The sequence below is a fragment of the Neophocaena asiaeorientalis genome, unplaced genomic scaffold (assembly GCF_003031525.2).
Source record: "Neophocaena asiaeorientalis asiaeorientalis breed wild unplaced genomic scaffold, Neophocaena_asiaeorientalis_V1.1 scaffold39, whole genome shotgun sequence".
Lineage (NCBI taxonomy): Eukaryota > Metazoa > Chordata > Mammalia > Artiodactyla > Phocoenidae > Neophocaena > Neophocaena asiaeorientalis.
The window spans coordinates 226,818-246,329 of NW_020175670.1; the positions used below are offsets into that span (position 1 = coordinate 226,818).

The 19,512-nt window shown below is 37.7% G+C and overlaps 1 protein-coding gene across 2 annotated transcripts in view; it reads right to left on the reverse strand.

Annotated features, from left to right (window-relative positions):
- Nucleotides 1-18,039, reverse strand: part of ATP10D (ATPase phospholipid transporting 10D (putative)) — a 115,435-nt gene extending 97,396 nt beyond the window's left edge. For both annotated transcript variants that reach the window (XM_024731670.1, XM_024731671.1), the window contains exon 1: nt 17,805-18,039. The gene's annotated coding sequence lies outside the window, so the exon portion shown is untranslated. The remainder of the gene's footprint in view (nt 1-17,804) is intronic.
- Between the last annotated feature and the right edge of the window lie 1,473 nt (nt 18,040-19,512).

The following is a 19,512-nucleotide window of genomic DNA, read 5'->3' on the forward strand; positions in this document are numbered from 1 at the left end:
AATATACAAGGGAATATTACTCAGCCATAAAAAGAAACGAAATTGGGTCATTTGTTGAGACATGGATGGATCTAGAGACTGCCATACAGAGTAAATTAGGTCAGAAAAAGAAAAACAAATATCGTATATTAACACATATATGTGTAACCTAGAAAAGTGGTACAGATGAACTGGTTTGTAGGGCAGAAATTCAGACACAGATGTAGAGAACAAACGTATGGATAATAAGAACCTGCTGTCTAAAAAAATATATAAATTCAAACAAACAAACAAACAAAAAGATAAGGTTAGTAACTTAAATAGAACATTCAGAATTTTAAAGCTGGAAAAAAACTCAAGTATCCAATATTTTATAAACAAGGAAACTGAGACTCAGGACATTGACTTACCCAATACTACACATCAAATCAGTGGCAGCTCATTAAAAATAAACCAGCTTATTCTCTATGCTACCATTTTATTACTTACATACATATATAGGCTTTCATTAATTTCTAAATTATGTCATGATTTATGAATGCGTCATACATTAGTTAAATCAATTTGAGTACATTTTATGCCTGTTAAAATTTTATATTATAGTATCCTTAGACCTTAAAAGAACCAAGATTTATTCAGATTTATATCTATCTGAAAATTTTCTCAGCTAATTTTTAGGATCTGCCCTATTGTTTCAGTTTCATCCAAGAAGACCCATAATCACTCACAATGGCCTACTCTTTACAGTGATACTTCATAAAAGCAATACAAGGAATTATTCATTTCGGGGGTTTAAGTATTTACAAGAAGAGCATACTTGAGAAATGAGCATAAACAGAAACTGAAAAACTGCAAATAAATAGAAAAAAATCTATTTTCAACTTCACTAGTAACCAATCTAAGAAAAGCAGTTAGTAATTTTTTCCTTGAGTGTAGCAAGGAGTTTCTTTATTCATGGTGTTCAATGAAGCCAAGTTTTTGTATAGTGCTGGGGACGTCTAACCTGCTTTTAATTTTCTGGAGCCAAAAGGTAGTAAGTCTTAAAGACGTTCATGCTTTTTGGCCCTGAGTAGAGAGCTGATCGATTCAGCACTGGAATTCAGCACTAACCCAAATGTCCAGATAAAGGTAAATTGTTAAATCGTGGTATATCTAAATGGAAATATACTACAGCTATTAAAATGATGTTTAAATAAATTTGATAAGAAAATTTTTTAAGTTTTTAAGGTGTTTGGTTTTTTTGGGTTTTTTTTTTTTTTTGGCCATCCCCTGCAGCTTGCAGAATCCCAGTTTCCTGACCAGGGATTGAACCTGGGCCCCTGGCAGTGAGAGTGCAGAGTGAAAACCACTGGACTACTGGGGAATTCCCTATAAGGTTTTAAACCATGATTTAGACCTGTATGTAAGTATGATCTCAAACAGAATATATGTGTGTGTTTCTATTTATATATATAAATTTGGAATTAAATTTTTTTAAAAACTCTAACACTGGTTATTTTGAGGCAATATATTAGATGATTTTAAAGTATCATTTGTAACTGTCTTTTTATTTTTATTTTTTTACCATGAAAATATGTCTTTAGTTTATAATTAGAAGACAGATCTTTATTTAATCAAAAACTATTCCAAAACTCTAATCACACAAAACCTATCCAACTTCATTTAATCATGAAGCCTATGCTTATGGTGGAGAAAAGCATAGACAGAAGTTAATGTATTGCTTCTAAATGTAGGGAAAAGATGCAATCCTTTAAGTTTTTGTTTTAAGAACAGCCTTAAAAAGTGCAAAACAAGCATGCTGCCTCCAACACTGAAAAAGAACATTCACATCCAAGTCCACAAGCAGCATGTGTATGTACTACTAATAATTCTCCATATTATATCAGAGAAAAGAAGAACATAACTGAGTATATAAACTTCATTGTAAAGGCAATGTATATATGTGTCCTTGCCAAAAAGTTTTGAATGTAATTAAAAATGTTGCAAAGCCAACTAAAGCATTCAGGACTCTTTTGGACAAAAGACAATTACTAAAAATATCTAACAGATATGGCTGGTTAAGTTTTTAAGAGAGAGCTTACTTAAATGGCTACATGGTTTTAGGAGATTTTCTTCTTAATGAAATTTAGGTTTGAAACAGAATTTAAATGATACTCTGCAAAAGAAAGTTCAGATAATTGTTACAGTAAAATAGTTTATACTTATGTAGAGAATATATGTTTCTAGATATCAAAGTAATCTCAAAACCTCAAAAACAAGTCTGTTATGCTTCTCACATATCTCCTTCACTGCTCTTTATTTTAGAAATTAAAGTCAGTGGGGGAAAAACACAGTTGTAGATAAGGTTTTAATTCCTACTTAAGAAACTATTTCAAGATTCTTTCTGCTGATTCCTAATATCTCCATGACATGACCAATCTACAATATTATGAAGTGACCATGTTCAACATCACATGGGCCTGATAGGGTAAAGAAAGCTGACAAACAAAATTTCCAGCAACAAATGAGAGAATCTGACCTGACTAAATCTAAAGTGCATTAAAAGAATATAGCCTGGGCTTCCCTGGTGGCGCAGTGGTTGAAAGTCCGCCTGCCGATGCAGGGGACGCGGGTTCGTGCCCCGGTCCGGGAGGATCCCACATGCCGTGGAGTGGCTGGGCCCGTGAGTCATGGCCGCTGAGCCTGCGCGTCCGGAGCCTGTGCTCTGCAATACAGATGCAGTATGGAAACACTTTTATGCTGGGACTTTATATAGACTTAATTGATAACAATTTTAATGCTCACAGTAGGAAACAATATTATTCCCCACCTCTACAAAGACACTCAGGGAAAACTTGATTTCCTAGACACAAACTCTCTACTGAGAGTCATAAGGATTCACATCTGCTTCTTTTAACCATTCTCCAAAAATATACCCAAGATCAAAGGATGGGAAAAAACATTCCCCCTTTCTCCCCTTATGAAAAAACGTTAATTTTAATTATGTTTTGGGAAGGGAATTTGTTGCCAGGAAGTAAATAATAACATAAAACCAGCCAACACAAATCTTTAAGTACTGATATTAAACACTGTCTTTTTGGGCTGTTTTGTAAGTTTTCTGTCTTAAATTACTGGTTATTGAAGCCAGTTCAGTGGTATCACAGAGCTATTTGAAATGGTATACAGAAAAGTCAATGGAATCATCTTTCCCAGAGGCCTTTTAAAGTAGAACAGCCAGGTCTTCCCTGGTGGCGCAGTGGTTAAGAATCCACCTACCAATGCAGGGGACGCGGGTTCAAGCCCTGGTTCAGGAATTTCCCACATGCCACAGGCAACTAAGCCCATGAGCCACAACTACTGAGCCTGCGCTCTAGAGCCTGTGAGCCACAACTACTGACTCCACGTGCCTAGAGGCCATGCCCTGCAATGAGAAGCCACCACAATGAGAAGCCCGCGCACCGCAACAGAGAGTAGCACCCCTGCTCACCACAACTAGAGAAAAGCCTGCGTGCGGCAACAAAGACCCAATGCAGCCAAAAAAAACACCAGTCACTAAAAAAAGTAAAATAAAATAAAGTAGACCAGCCAAAGCAATTTTGAGAAAAAAGAACAAAAGCTGGAGGCATCATGATCCTTGACTTCAGACTATACTACAAAGCAGCAGCAATCAAAAGAGTATGGACTGGCCCAAAAACAGACACATAGATCAGTGGAACAGAATAAAGAGCCCAGAAATAGCCCCACACACATATGGTCAATTAATCTGTGACAAAGGAGGCAAGAATATACAACGTAGAAAAGACAGTCCCTTCAATAAGTGGTGCTGGGATAACTGGACAGCTACACGTAAAAGAATGAAATTAGAACATTTTCACACACCATATAAGAAATAAACTCAAGGGGCTTCCCTGGTGGCGCAGTGGTTGAGAGTCCGCCTGCCGATGCAGGGGACACGGGTTTGTGCCCCAGTCCGGGAAGATGCCACATGCCGCGGAGCGACTGGGCCCGTGAGCCACAGCCGATGAGCCTGCGCGTCCGGAGCCTGTGCTCCGCAACGGGAGAGGCCACAGTAGTGAGAGGACCGTGTACCGCAAAAAAAATAAAAAATAAACTCAAAATGGATCAACGTCCTAAACGATATTTATTTGGATCTGTCTCCTAAGGCAAAGGAAACAAAAGCAAAAATAAACAAATGGGACCTAACTAAACTTAAAAGCTTTTGCACAGCAAAGGAAACCATCAACAAAATGAGAAGACAACACACTGAATGGGAGAAAATATTTACAAATGATATGACTGATAAGCAGTCAATATCTAAAATATATAAACAGCTCATACAGCTCAATACAAAGAAAAAACCCAATCCAATCAAATATGGGCAGAAGGCTTGAACAGACATTTTTCTGAAGAAGACGAGATTGCTAACAGGCATGTGAAAAGATACTCAACATCACTAATCAAAGAAATGCAAATTAAAACCACAATAAGGGGCTTCCCTGGTGGCGCAGTGGTTGAGAGTCCGCCTGCCGATGCAGGGGACACGGGTTTGTGCCCCAGTCTGGGAGGATCCCACATGCCGCAGAGCGGCTGGGCCCGTGAGCCATGGCCACTGAGCCTGCGTGTCTGGAGCCTGTGCTCCACAACGGGAGAGGCCACAACAGTGAGAGGCCTGAGTACCGCAAAAAAAAAAAAAAAAAAAAAACCACAATAAGGTATCACCTCACACCTGTTAGGATGGCTATCACCAAAAAGTCTACAAGTAACAAATGTTGGCAAGGATGTGGAGAAAAAGCAACCCTAGTACACTGTTGATGGGAATGTAAATTCATGCAGCCACTATGGAAAACAGTATGGAGGTTCCTCAAAAAACCACCATATGATCCAGCAATTCCACTCCTGGGTATACATCTAAAGAAAATGAAAACACTAATTCAAAAAGATACATGCACCCCAATGTTCATAGCAGCATTATTTATAATAGCCAAAATATGGAAGCAACTTAAGTGTCCATCAACAGATGAATTGATAAAGATGTGGTATATATATGAACACACACACACACACACACACACACACACTGGAATATTACTCAGCCATAAAAAATAGTGAAATTCTGTTATTTGCAACAACATGGATGGACCTACAGGGTATTAAGCTATTAGGTCAGGCAGAGGAAGACAAATTCTGTACGTTATCACTTATATGTGGAATCCAAGAAATAAAAAAGGAATGAATATAACAAAATAGAAAGAGACTCACAGATATAGAGAATTAGTGGTTACCAGTGGGGAGAGGGAAGGGAAAGGGGCAAGATAGGGGTAGGGGATTAAGAAGTACAAATTACTATGTATAAAATAAATAAGCTACAATGATATACTGTACAGCACAGAGAATATAGCCAATATATTATAACAACATTAAATGGAAAGAAAATAGACCAGGCACTTGCCTGCCAAACAGTGAATATGGCCTGCTCTTCTAGGATCTTAAGCCTAAGCCTGTGTCCTCAGACTACCACAGGTCAGAGTCACCTGGAGAGCCTGTGAAAACACAGATTCCACCTGACCCCAATTTGATTCAATCAGTCTGCAGTGGGCCTGTGATTTTGCAGTTCTAATAAATTGGAGTGATGCTGATGCTCCTGGGGACCAGACTTTGACAACCATTGACCTAGGCAATTCAAATTTGCTCTAAAGAGACTTATTTTTTTGTACTTTTTTTTTTTTTCTTTTTTTGGTACGCGGGCCTCTCACTGCTGGGGCCTCTCCCATCGCGGAGCACAGGCTCCGGACGCGCAGGCCCAGCGGCCATGGCTCACGGGCCCAGCCGCTCCGCGGCACGTGGCATCCTCCCCGACCGGGGCACGAACCCACGTTCCCTGCATCGGCAGGCGGACTCACAACCACTGCGCCACCAGGGAAGCCCTGTATTTTTCAAAAAATTTATTTTTTACTGAAGTACAGTTGATTCACAATATTGTGTTTCAGGTGTACAGCAAAGTGATTTAATCATATATACATACACACAACCATTTTTAAAATTCTTTTCTATTATAGGTTATTACAAGATATTGCATATCGTTCCCTGCGCTATAAATTCTTGTTTATCTATTTTATATTAGTAGTGTGTATCTATTAATCCCATACTCCTAATTTATCCCTCCCCCCACTCCTTCCCCTTCGGTAGCTATAAGTTTGTTTTCTATGTCTGTGAGTCTGTTTTGATGGGACTTATTTTTAATTTCAAAGTATATTTTCTCCATGAAAAAGTATATCTTTTCCATTACTATTAAATATCATTTTAATGCAACTATTAATTTATATCCCAATGATGCCTATATTATTGTTTTAAAGTAATAGTGAAACTACTTTTTTATACACAAAAAATAGAGCAATTATTTTCTGGATTAGTCACCACAGAAATTTGTAAAAAGCAAAAGAAAATAAAATGCTTAAAAGACTAAGGGATAAAAAAAGAAATTGGGAAGTGGAGTTATTTGTAGCTAAAATGGAAAGAATTTAGGCACTGAAAGATGGTATATACTCATAAAACTAAATAGACTACATCAAATGTTTTCCAAAGGCCTCTTGCAGATGATTAACCTGAGCTATGAAATATAAACCGAACAAAAAGGCTAAAATATTTAAGAACGTGGCATTACTGGATAGATGATGAAGACAGGCATTATTTTAGTTGAACTATTAAATAATATTTCTGTATAATGAATGAGGTTTAATTAATTTCTAAAAACTATTTAAAGATTCAATTCTGGAAGCATTTGGGTCACTTAAAATATGATACAAATATTCCATAGAAAAGTATTATTTCACTGTGGATAAAAATTACTTCAGCACATTACCTAAAGTAACAAAAGCATAGATTATATGTCAATTACTTAAATTGTCTCAACACATATACACTTAACCCTTGAACAACATGGGTTTGAACTGTGTAGGTCAACTTATACTCTGACCTTTTCTTCAATAAATACAGTACTACACCATCCATGGTTGGTTGAATCACGGAACAGAGGATATGAGGGCCAACTATGGGACCTGAGCATCTGTGGATTTTGGTATCCATGGTGGGTTCTGGAACCAAGCCCCACAGATGAGGGATGACTGTATTTAAATTGTCACCAAGGCTTCCAAGTATTACTTAGTATACAAACAGCCACAAGATACAGATGAAAGCTACAAATGATATTAAAAAGAAGTGGATAGGGCTTCCCTGGTGGCACAGTGGTTGAGAGTCCGCCTGCCTCATGCAGGGGACACGGGTTCGTGCCCCGGTGCGGGAAGATCCCACATGCTGCGGAGCGGCTGGGCCCGTGAGCCATGGCCACTGAGCCTGCGTGTCCGGAGCCTGTGCTCCACAATGGGAGAGGCCACAACAGTGAGAGGCCTGTGTACGGCAAGAAAAAAAAAAAGTGGATAGTGTTCACTGGAATTATAAATTGGATTCATAAGTGATCAGTTCCAATAATTACTAGATGCTCTCCACCCTCCAAAACATATCCATTTTGAATTAGGAGTGATATTATAATCAGCTGTTTTCAAAACAACAACAAATGCGTCTGCAGTCAGTAGAAAGAACACAAGCTCTAAAATGGTCAAATGATACTGATGCTCAGTCAGATTCACAGTCAGCCACCTACCACAAGCTCTTTGCCTTTCTGAGCCTTAGTTTCCACATCTGTAAAGTGGAAATAACGTCACATACCTCACAAAGTGTTGTAAGGAGGTTTATAAAATCAAAGTATCAGCACTGTGCCTAGCACACTGGAAGTGCTCAACAACTTCATTCTTTCAACTAATGCTTGTTGAGCTCCTACTATATGCCACACATCGTAACAGATAACAGAGATAAATCAAGGAACAAAATAGAAAAAAACCTCTGCCTTCTAAAGGAGCTTACTTTCTAGTGTTCGTTTCCTTTACCTTGTCTTAGGCACAGTGTTTTTTCTTTGAGAATGAATAAACATGCCCAGAGCAGGTCAAAATACTCAATTCACAAAAAAAGATAACACTAGGGTAATCGTGTAGCACATACATTTAGGGAAATAGAACATCCTATGAGAATGCGTGACACGAGGTTGGAAGACAGAAAGGGAGAAGAGAGTAGGCTTCCCAAAAGAGAGAATTTTAAGTGAGTCTTGGGAAATGTTGAGAATCTGACAGAAGAGATTTGTAGATTTTAGAAAAGGAAATATTATGAATAAAGGCAAGGAGGCTAGAAACCCCTATAACCCAGTGTTAAGTAACACTGAGTAGTTCAACATGGCTGGAGATTCAAATACGAAGTAAGAAAGGATGGGAAATTAAGAAAGAAATCTAGTCATAATAAGTCTTTACCTACTAAGATGAAGAATTTATATTTAGATTAAAGGAAATGGGAAGTCAAAGATATTTGAGAAGGTGTGACATGATGTGGACATTTAAAGGATTTCTTTGCAAGAGGCATAAAAGACAGATTGGAATGGGGGAGAAAAGGCAGGGAGACTAGATTGGGAAAACCGAGTAACGTGCTTCAGAGCACAGTTTACCAGTAAGCTAACAAGGAGTGGAATTAGAGATTTCCAAAGGTATCTCTGAGTGCACCTCGATGACACAGCAACACCAAAAGCTGGAGAGGGCAACACTGCAACAACCTGGCATGAGCCATGCTCTCATTTTCCCCACTTGGCTCTATCCCTCCTGTACAGGTTCTACTCCTGTCCTCTGCTTGTTTCCAATACTGCATTCTTAATACAACATACCTTATCCACACATTCCTATCATCACCCAACCCATCCTGACCATGACCCAAATCAAGCAGGCAAAACATGTGACAAATTGGGCAGTAAGGACCACCGGACCTCATCTTTTGCACTAGCCTGGCTCAAAATGAAATGTGATAATTTGGGAGAGGAAAGTCAGTTTAGGACTCACAGTAAGAATTACTTTTCAAAATTCCCTTGCCTTATCGAAAGCATTCCTTTTTTCTCTCAGTCCTTGGTTTATGAATCTTAAAAGTATAATAATGTTTCAGATTTAGGTATCAGGAATCTGATGGATGGTAGAGGCAGAAGATCCTGAGCTCACCTCCTCCCACAGACACACCAAAAGAACAACTCTCTCTGGGAATGACCTGAAGATTAGCAGAACAGCTCTTCTATAATTAAGGCTACTAAACAAACAAATGAACAAACCACACACACACTGAGACAGAGATGAGGGCAGAGGTGTGGTCTATTCAGGACCCACACCTCTGGTGGGCAACCCACAAGCAAAAGAGGATATTACAAACTCAGAGGTCCTCCCTAAGGAGTGAGGGGTTCAAGACCCACATTGGGCACCCCAACCTTGGGCACCAGCACCAGGAAGACGAGTCCCCTTAACTGGTTTTGAAAACCAGCAAGGCTATGACTAGGAGAGCTGTAGGAAACCAAGACTCTGCCCTTAAAGGGCACGTGCACACATTTACTCAATTTGGGTACCAGCCCAGAAGCAGTAGACTGAAAAATGCCTGGTGCTCTAGCCTGCCTGCCAAGACCACCCCAGCATGCCCACCCTACCCCACAGCTCACACCAGGCTCCAGCCACTGCCCCCACCACCCCCAAGGCAGCAGCCCCCAACTGCCTTGGGAGAAGCTCCAGCCTGCACTGGGCTCAGGTTCCAGCCCCTAGCCCCAAAGCAGTGGCACCCAGTGTGCCCCAGAGAAGCATCAGCTCATACCTGCTTCAGCTACAGCCCTTCCACCAAAGCCACCAGGCACACACAATTTGCACAGGGACACTCTTCCACAAAGACACAACTTCAAAACGAGGAGAGGTAACTGTTTTGCCTAATTCATAGAGACAAACACAAAGTCAAACAAAATGAGAAGACAGAGGATATATTCCAAGCCAAAGAACAAGACACATCATCCAGACAGAAAAATCAATAAGGAAACACTGGCCTTAAACAACATATTAGACCAGATAAGCTTAATATATGCAGAACATTCCATCCAAACACAGAAAGATACACATTCAAGTGCACATAGAACCTTCTCCAGGATAGATCACATGCTAGATCATAAAACAAGTCTCAATAAATTTAAGAAAACTGAAATCATATCAAGCACCTTTTCTGACCACAAAGATATGCTAGAAATCAATTATAGGGAAAAAAATGGAAAAGATACAAACATCTGGAAATTAAACAACATGCTACTAAAAAAAACCAATGGATCAATGAAGAAATCAAAGAGGAAATTTTAAAATACCTTGCATGAATGAAAACAGAAACACAACTTTCCAAAATCTATAAGACACAGCAAAAGCAGTTCTAAGAGGCAAGTTCACAGCAAGATAAGCCTACATCAAGAAACAAGAAAAATCTTAAACAACCTAACTTTACATCCAAAGGAATTAGCGAAAGAATAAACAGAACCTAAAGTTAGTAGGAGGAAATAATAAAGATCAATGTGGAAAGAAATGAAGTAGAAACTAAAAAACAATACAAAAGCAAATGAAACTAAGAACTCGTTTTTTGAAAAAATAAAATTGATAAACCTTCAGCCAGACTCATGAAGAAGAAGGAGAGGCCCAAATAAATAAAATGAAAAATGAAAGAAATTACAACTGATATCACAGAAATAAGCAATCGTAAGAGAATACTATGAACAATTATAAACCAACAAATTGGATAACCTAGAAGAAATGGATAAATTCCTAAAAATATACAATCTTCCAAGACTGAATCAGGAAGAAATAGAAAATCTGAATAGACCAATTACTAGTAATAAAATTAAATCAGTGATTTAAAAAAAATCCCAATAAACAAAAGTCCAAGATGAAATGGCTTCACAGAGGAATTCTACCACACATTTTAAAAAGAGGTAATATCTATCTCAAAATATTACAAAAAATTGAAGAGGAATGATTTCAAACTCATTCTGTGAAGCCACTATTTACCTGATACCAAAACCAGAAAAAGGCACTCCAAAGAAGATAACTACAGGCCAATATCCCTGACGAACATAGATGTAAAAATCCTCAACAAAATATTAGCAAACTGAATCCAACAATACATTGAAAAGATTATACAGATCATACATCATAATCAAGTGAGATTTATTCCTGGGATGATTTGATCCACAAAATCAATGTGATATACCTACAATAACAAAATGAAGGATACAAATCACATGATCATCTCAATAGACACAGAAAAGTTGACAAAATTCAAAATCTGTTCATGATAAAAACTCTCAACAAAGTGAGTACAGAGGGAACATACCTCAACATAATAAAAGCCATTTATGAAAGACCCACAGCTAACATCATATTCAATAGTGAAAAGCTGTGAGCTTTTCTTCTACAATCAGGAACAAGACAAGTATGCCCACTCTCCCACTTTTATTCAACATAGTACTGGAAGTCCTAGGCTCAACAATCAGACAAGAAAAAGAAATAAAAGGCATCTAATTGGGAGAGAAGTAGTAAAACTGTCACTAATTGCAGATGACATGATACTATATACAGAAAATTCTAACTCCACCAAAAAAACTATTAGAATAAATGAATTGAGTAAAGTTGCAGGATAAAAAACTAATATACAGAAATCCACTGCATTTCTATACAGTAATAATGAACTGTCAATCCCATTTATAATCACATCAAAAAGAATAAAATACCTAGGACTAACGCTAACCAAGAAAGTGAAAACCTCTACTCTGAAAACTATAAGATGTTGATAAAAGAATTTGAAGTTTACACAAATAAATGGAAAGATATATTGTGTTCATGGATCAGCATAATTAATAGTTAAAATGTCCATACTACTCAAAGCAATCTACATATTCAATGTAATCTCTATCAATATATCCATGGCATTTTTTTCACAGAACTAGAATAATCCTGTAATTTGTATTAAGCTACAAAAGACCCTGACTAGCCAAAACAATCTTGAGAGAAAAGAACAAAGCTGCAGGCATTATGCTCCTTGAGTTCAGACTAAATACAAAGCTACAGTAATCAAGACAGTATGGTACTGGCACAAAAACAGATACAGATCAATGCAACAAAATAGAGAGCCCAGAAATAACCCCACACACATCTGGTCAATTAATCCATCACAAAGGAGGCATGAATATACAATGGGGAAAAGACAGCCTCTTCAATGAGTTGTGTTAGGAAACCTGGACAGCTACATATAAAAGAATGAAAATAGATGATTTTCTCACACCATATACAAAAATAAACTTGAAAAATGAATGAAAAAATTGAACGAAAGACCTGAACCAAAAAAACTCATAGAAAAAAACATAGGCAGTACTCTCCTTGACATCAGTCAGCAATATTTGTTTTAATGTGTATTTTATTTATTTCTTTTTTGGCTGCACCATGTGGTATGCAAGATCTTAGCTCTCCAACCAGGGAGTGAACCCCTGCCCCCTGCAGTGGGAGTGCAGAGTCTTAACCACTGGACTGCCAGGGATGTCCCATTAGCAGTATTGTTTTGGATATGTCTCCTCAGGCAAGAGCAGCAAAAGCAAAAATAAATATATGGGACCACATCAAATGAAAAAGCTATTGCACAGTAAAAGAAACCATCAACAAAAGGAAAAGACAACCTACTGAATGGGAAAAGATATTTCCCAGAATATCTCAGAAGAACTCATACAACTCAATATCAAAAAAACCAACCTGACTAAAAATGGGCAGAGAATCTGAATAGGCATTCTTCAAAGAAGACATACAGATGATCAAGCATTTGAAAAGATGCTCAACATCACTATTATCAGAGAAATGCAAATCAAAACCACAATGAGATACTACCTCACACCTGTCAGAGAGGCTATCATCAAAAAGATAATAACAAGTACTAGTGAATATGTATAGAAAAGGGAATACTTGTGCACTGTTGATTGAAATATAAATTGGCACTGCTACTATGGAAAACAGTATGGAGTTTTCTCAAAAATTAAAACTAGAATTACCATATGATTTGGCAATTCCACTTCTGCGTCTTTATCCCCCCAAATTAAAACACTAATTCACAAAGATACATGCACCTCAATGGTCACTGAAGCATTATTTACAACAGCCAAGATATGAAAGCAACCTAAGTGTTCTTCAATAGATGAATAAAAAAAATGTGGTATATATGTACAATGGAAGATTACTCAGCCATAAAAAAAATAATGAAATCTTGTCATTTGTGACAACAGGGATGGACCTAGAGAGTATTATGCTTAGTAAAATAAGTCAGATAGAAAAAGACAAATACTGTATATTTTCACTTATATGTGAAATCTAATAAATCAACGAACAAATATAACAAAGCAGAAACAGACTCACAGATATAGAGAACAAACTAGTGGTTGCCAGAGAGGGGGGAATGGATGAACCAGGTGAAGAGGATTAAGAGGTGCAAACTAAAATAAATGCCACAGGGATATAATGTACAGCACAGGGAATACAGTCAATGATATTGTAATAATTTTGTATGGTGCATAATATATAAAAATATTGAATCACTATTTTGTACACCTGAAACTAATATGGTATTGTAAGTCAACTATACTTCAATAAATTTTTTCTTAAAATGATTCAGGCATTTTTCTAACCTGGCAGTTAGACATGTTAATTTGTTGGCTGAAGGACATCGCAGATTAGTAGAGAGAATCTTTGTCATGAAAGCATCTGAGAATACCTGTCTATGAAAGACTTTAGTGAAGAAGAAAGGATAATTAAGATTTTTACTAGAACCTTCTATATATTATTATAGTCTGTAAGGGGAATGCTTAAACATAGTGCTAAGTAATTATGAGTAATATAAACTGAAGAAAGACTTCACAATGTTTTTGGATAATTTAAAACTAATTTTCACCTTATAACCAAGATACTAAGACTTTATTATTTATCCTACATAAAGAGTTGAAATTTTGTAAGTTCATTTTGTAATGGAAATGCAGCTGTACTCATCTTCTTCATTCAGAATGGCCTTAAATGGAATAAGTAAATTTTAGCAAAACAAATTAAGGAGTATTTAATTAAGGCTTATCAACACGAGACCCTTGCAGATGTGATCAACAGGAAATGAAAAGGAATAAAGCTCAAATCAGTCAAACACCGGTTATTTCAGAAAACAGCTGGGGGCGGAAGAGTGAATGTGACTAGAATAAGTTTTATCTTTTGATTTCCCTTATAATCCAAATATTCTCACCAGCAAATATAATTCAGAAACAATGAAACCTGACATGGAATTACACACAATGAGACTGTGGAGGCTTTGAGTAAAAGAGGGGAAAGATAATATTGTCTATGTGCTCTTCATTCTATGACAAATTGCTTCATTAGGATAGCAACTTTTTTCCCTGATAGCTACAATATATTCACTGTAGAAATTGTAGAAACTAAAGATTAATACCATGAAAAAAAAACAGAAATCATCTATAATCCCACTACCCAATAAGTACTATTAACATTTGGTTTATTCTCCACAGTTTCTATGCATAGATTGGATTATTTTCAGAAGTAGGATATTATTTTGTAACTTACTTTCATTTTTTTCATGAACATTTTTCCATATCATTAGTCTTCCCAACAACCTCACACATTTTGATTTGCTTTCCATGTTTGTTCATTGTGATGTGTGAAAATAGAGTAACTTATTGCCATACTGTGTATTCTCTGATTAGCCGGTTAGTATACCCTCTCCCCTAAACCTTAGAAAATTCTTTGTGAATTTCTTTCTTTGTGAATTGCCCACTTATGTCTATTTTTCTTTCGAGACCATTTTTATAGAGGTGTTCATCTAGCTCTCACTGCTTTTTATAATATCTTTTATAGGGCATACTGGCATTTATAGTATAGAGCTTACAATTTGTCTTTTAATTTTGGTTATATTTCTTGGCAATATTTTTCAAAATGGCATTTTTGTGATTATAAAAATAGTTGCTGTAGAGTATTTGAGAATATCAAGAAAAATAAAAAACTATAACTCTACCACCTTAAAATCTATTTTTTCTATGTGCTATATTAGTGGATTTACCCGTTGATACAAACAGGAACTTGTATGCAAATGGAAAGCGACACAGTCTTGTTCAGTGTTTGTTAATTTAGAACAATGCCTGATATATATATAGTAAGAGCTTACTGAGTAAATAATATATTTATTTCAAAGTTGCATTTTACACATTCAAGATAACAGTATTAAATCCTGCTCTTTTCACTTAATACATTACAAGGACCTTTCTAAATCATGAAATTTTTTCAAAAATATTTAGGAAACTGAATTTTATCAAAGCAGATATATAATACCTTAATTTGTCTAAATATTTTTCTATTGGGGGCTTTATTTTGTTTCTAAGTTTTCCATATTACAGATAACACTAAGGAACATATTTATAAATCTTCATATGGAATTCAGATGATTTCCATAGGATATATTTCTAGACCTAGGATTGAGTCAAACTCTACAAACATTTGCAGGTTTTAATCCATATTCCCATAGTACTACCTCTAACAGTTGCGTGAATGTACCCTTCATTGAGCAGCATAAAAGATTCCATTAAGGCCACACTCATTTATGAAACTAGTCCCACCATAACTTCGTACTCTAACAGTGATACTAGTTTTGTGAAAAGTATTGTTTCTATGACTAAGATGGTTTTTGAAATGAAATAAATCCATCCACAGTAGTAATGTCCATCTAAATTATTTGAGGCAAGCTCAAACAAATGAGTTTATTTGGGAATAGCAGAGGAATTGAAATTCACGACACGTGAACTACAGCAAGCGACAGGTGAGTCCATTGAGGGTTCGGAATAGGCTGTGTTGATGGGCAGGGCATGTAAAGAGGGGAGAGTTCAATGAGAGTCTGTTAAAGTCAAAACAAATTGAGACCTGCTTTGAAAATTCCCTGAGCAGACAAAAGCAGTCTAGTCATACAAGCAAAACTCAATTCAGCTCATTTTTTGAGACCAACCCGACCTGGATCATTTCTTCATTTCTTGCTCTGGAAACCATAAGAAAAAACTTTCCAAGACTGATATGAGGCAACCTCTGATTAATGTCCTAACATTTAAGAAAATTTCAATTTATCAATTTCTGTAAATCAGGCATTTATGGGAAATTGGTCTCTCAGTCTTTAAGTTTTGTTTTCCTAAAGGCACATGCAGGAGACTTTCCATTCTATCCATTTTAGATTGAAATTCTTTCACAGTAGGAAGGGGAAAATGTTTTAAGAGAATACACTCATAACAAACCTCTTCCAGGCGATAAGGAAAGCTGCTCAGCTGCTAATGCTTTGGGTTTTGAGAATCCCCAAATGATCTTGTTTGTAGCATTTTCTTTGCTTTTCCCTCATTAAAAAGACTACTTTCAACTAGATCAGAACAATAAGACCTGTAATGAAGGCTTGAATATGTGGACATTTTTACCCCTTAATTTTTAAATTCTAAGTACATTCATCTAACAGGTGAGTCATCTGTTCTATTACAAATTATAATCAAATCCTGAGCATTTCCTCCATTTTACTGATATCAAAATAAATATCCTATTCAAATTCTATTTAGTCACTAAGCAATTGTATTGAATAAGTATTCAGTTCTTGCTATGCAAAGGTCAAACAGTCCTGACATCCTGTTTTAGACTGCTTAGATTCTCCATCTTTTTCATACAATTTAACACATGTTAAATTGGCAGTTACACTGTTACTTTTTAAAACTCTCTAAAACTTTTTGAATGTTGGAGAGTTGTTTTTCAACATATATGGTATGATCTCCTTTTGATAAAAACAAACTATCTCAATGTAGGTATGCATTTGTAAAGGGAATAGAAGAGTCCAGAAAGAGCAGACATCACCTTTTGGGGTAGATTGGAGTGAGGGCTTGCACCTGGACACTGAATGATTTTACTGTTACAATGACCATGTATTACATATTGGCTCTAAACAAGTCACCAAATATCTTTTTATGATGGTACTCCTCACAGAAATGTGACCTAGCCTAATTTTAAAATAATTATCTTCTCTGGAGTCACTTTTCTGATACAGTAACATTGGCGGATAAGGAGCCCCCGATCCTTGTGGGTCATCTTTCAAGGTTGATTTAGAGTCAGAGGCTTGCTCTCAGACTATGGAATTGTTTTTCCTTGGAAAGAACTAACGTGAAAAGAAGCAAGAAGAATCTTTGGTCTTATTTAGATAACATTCTAAATACCCGAGTTAACACACCCCTATGATTAAGAGTAGTTTAAATACATCATTTCTGAAGGCACAGGAAGCCCGACCCTCCAGAATGGAGGTTTCACTCATTATTTTATAATGTAAGATAAAGGGTGCCCTAAACGACAATTAAGTTCTGCAAAGTTAGTGTTTGCGGGCAAGAACGCGGGCTTTTTGGTAGCGCTCCTGTAAAAACTATTTCTGACCAAGCTCCAACACAAACACCTTTTTCTTCCTAAGGGATCAACTCGTGGTTTATTTACTGGGTTAAAATTTCAACCCCCATTCTTTTCATTACCTTTGAGACAGAGCCCAAATTGCTTTAAACTGTTCGATTTCACAATGAGATGACAAAGGGTGTGTGTGCATAATTTATCTTTTCACAAAACCCGGCATTCAGAATAGATAAAATAATCCCTCTCCTGAAATCAAGAAACTGAAAACGGTGTAAGATTCTCTCTCTTTTTTTAAGTTCAACAAAAGCCCTAAACTCCAGTTTTGAGGCACTTCATCCAACCTGAACACAATTATTGGGGGAGGGAGAGGAGAGAGAGCTAGAGAGAGTAAAGAAACAGAGAGGAAAAGAGCGCGGGTAGTGAAACGGAAGGCAGGGAAACGGTCCAAGAGGCTCGCTGGTTCACCCTTACCAATTCCTCTCTGGGCACACATCACAGCATGATGATCACAAGTCCCAAGATGCAAGAGAAGAACCAAGCACAAATCCGGAGAGTGTAGGCGGGTTATGCTTCTATGCCAGCCATTTGACTCTGAAGGAAAAAAAAAAAAATCACTTCTCAAACAACTCCCAAGCTCAGCTGCCGGAGCCGGAGCCCCGCCTGGGCAGAGCTGGCAACCCCTCCACACTCTGTTCCTTCCCGCGTCCCTTCTACCCCTGCTCGCCTGTCCGCCGGGATGCAGAGCGGCCGGAGCTCCCGAGAAAGGCCAATCGCTCGCCGCCCCACCTCTCGTGACGTCAGAGGGTAGGGGGCGGGGCTGGCCGCCCGGGGGCTCCCCAGCTCCAGCTGATGAACAGAGATTCCTGTTTGCCTGCGGCAGTAGTCTCAGTAGACCAGGACCTGACTGCCCTTGGGGTTTAGTTCATGCTTGTGTCGCTGAAATTCTGTTCAACAGTTCACCCATTTACCTAGACTTGAAACGCTTGGCAGTTATTTTTGGAGGGTAAAGGGGTCAAATCTAAACTTAATCTTGTTGTTGTATAACTAGAAAAGAAGTTGAGAAAAAGACCACAATTCTGATTTGGTCTTTTTTCTCACTCCTTGACCTTCATTTCCCTCCCTCACCCGATGTAATGTGGCTTTGTCCTGCCATGGTCTGCTAGGTTAAAACTCACAGCATTTAAAAAAATATTTCTCCTAAGTAAATTCCAACAATCCATCTGGTCTCTCAAAACTTCTGACCAAGTGCTGTGAGAAAGGGAAGGGCATGCAGAGAAGGCAGAACCAACAGTGGTAATAACCAAATAGTAATTAATCACTGGCTGCCAATTGTTCTCTCCCACAAAGATAAAGAAGGGGCAAATCTCTCCACAACTCTATTTTGTATCTCTATCTTCCATTTTCTCAAATGTTTCTTAAATATGTGGCAGAAGTGAAGAAAACTAAATGATCCTACGAACGTTTCACGAATAACAAAGAGCCCATCAGGACAGACGGATGGAGCTGGGAGACTTGCAAACTCTCCCAGGCCAGGCTGGAGAGGCCAAACAAGTTCCTGCAGCCACTGAGTAGATGCCGCTCCCAAACAAGGAGAAACAAGTCCTGGGTGTGACTTCCTGTGACAGCTAATTCAGGAAAGCCCCTTTTTCAGGCAAGGGCAAATCGCTATAGAGTTTAGTCAATTCTGGGAATAAACCTAGCCTAACAGAGCAGACTGTCATTTACGTGGTCTCTGAAACTCCTGGCCCTCGTAGCCCTTTTTGCAGTCATGTGACTCTCCCTTACATGATATAAAAGATGAAGCAATTTTCCCATCTGATAGCCGACCTTCTTGAGTCGACAAAATTTAAGATGGGCCTTCCATGGTTTCCCAAATCAGCACTGATGCTGTAATAATCTCAGTGGATGCATACCCGGACAATTCAGGCAGGGAGCTGTTTTTGCAGCTTATCTGAATTGCTTAAATCAGAGGTTCTAACAAGCCACACATCAGTCAACTGAGGAGCTTGATGCCAAGGCCCCACCCAAGCCAATTAAACCTGAATCTCTGGGGATGGAGTTCTGGCAATCTCTCTCTTTCTTGGGGTGGGGTGGTGGGTTGTTTGTTTAAAAGCTCTCCAAGTGATTCTAATCTGCAGCAAGGGTTTGAGAATTACTGGCTAAGATTTAAGTTGTCTTA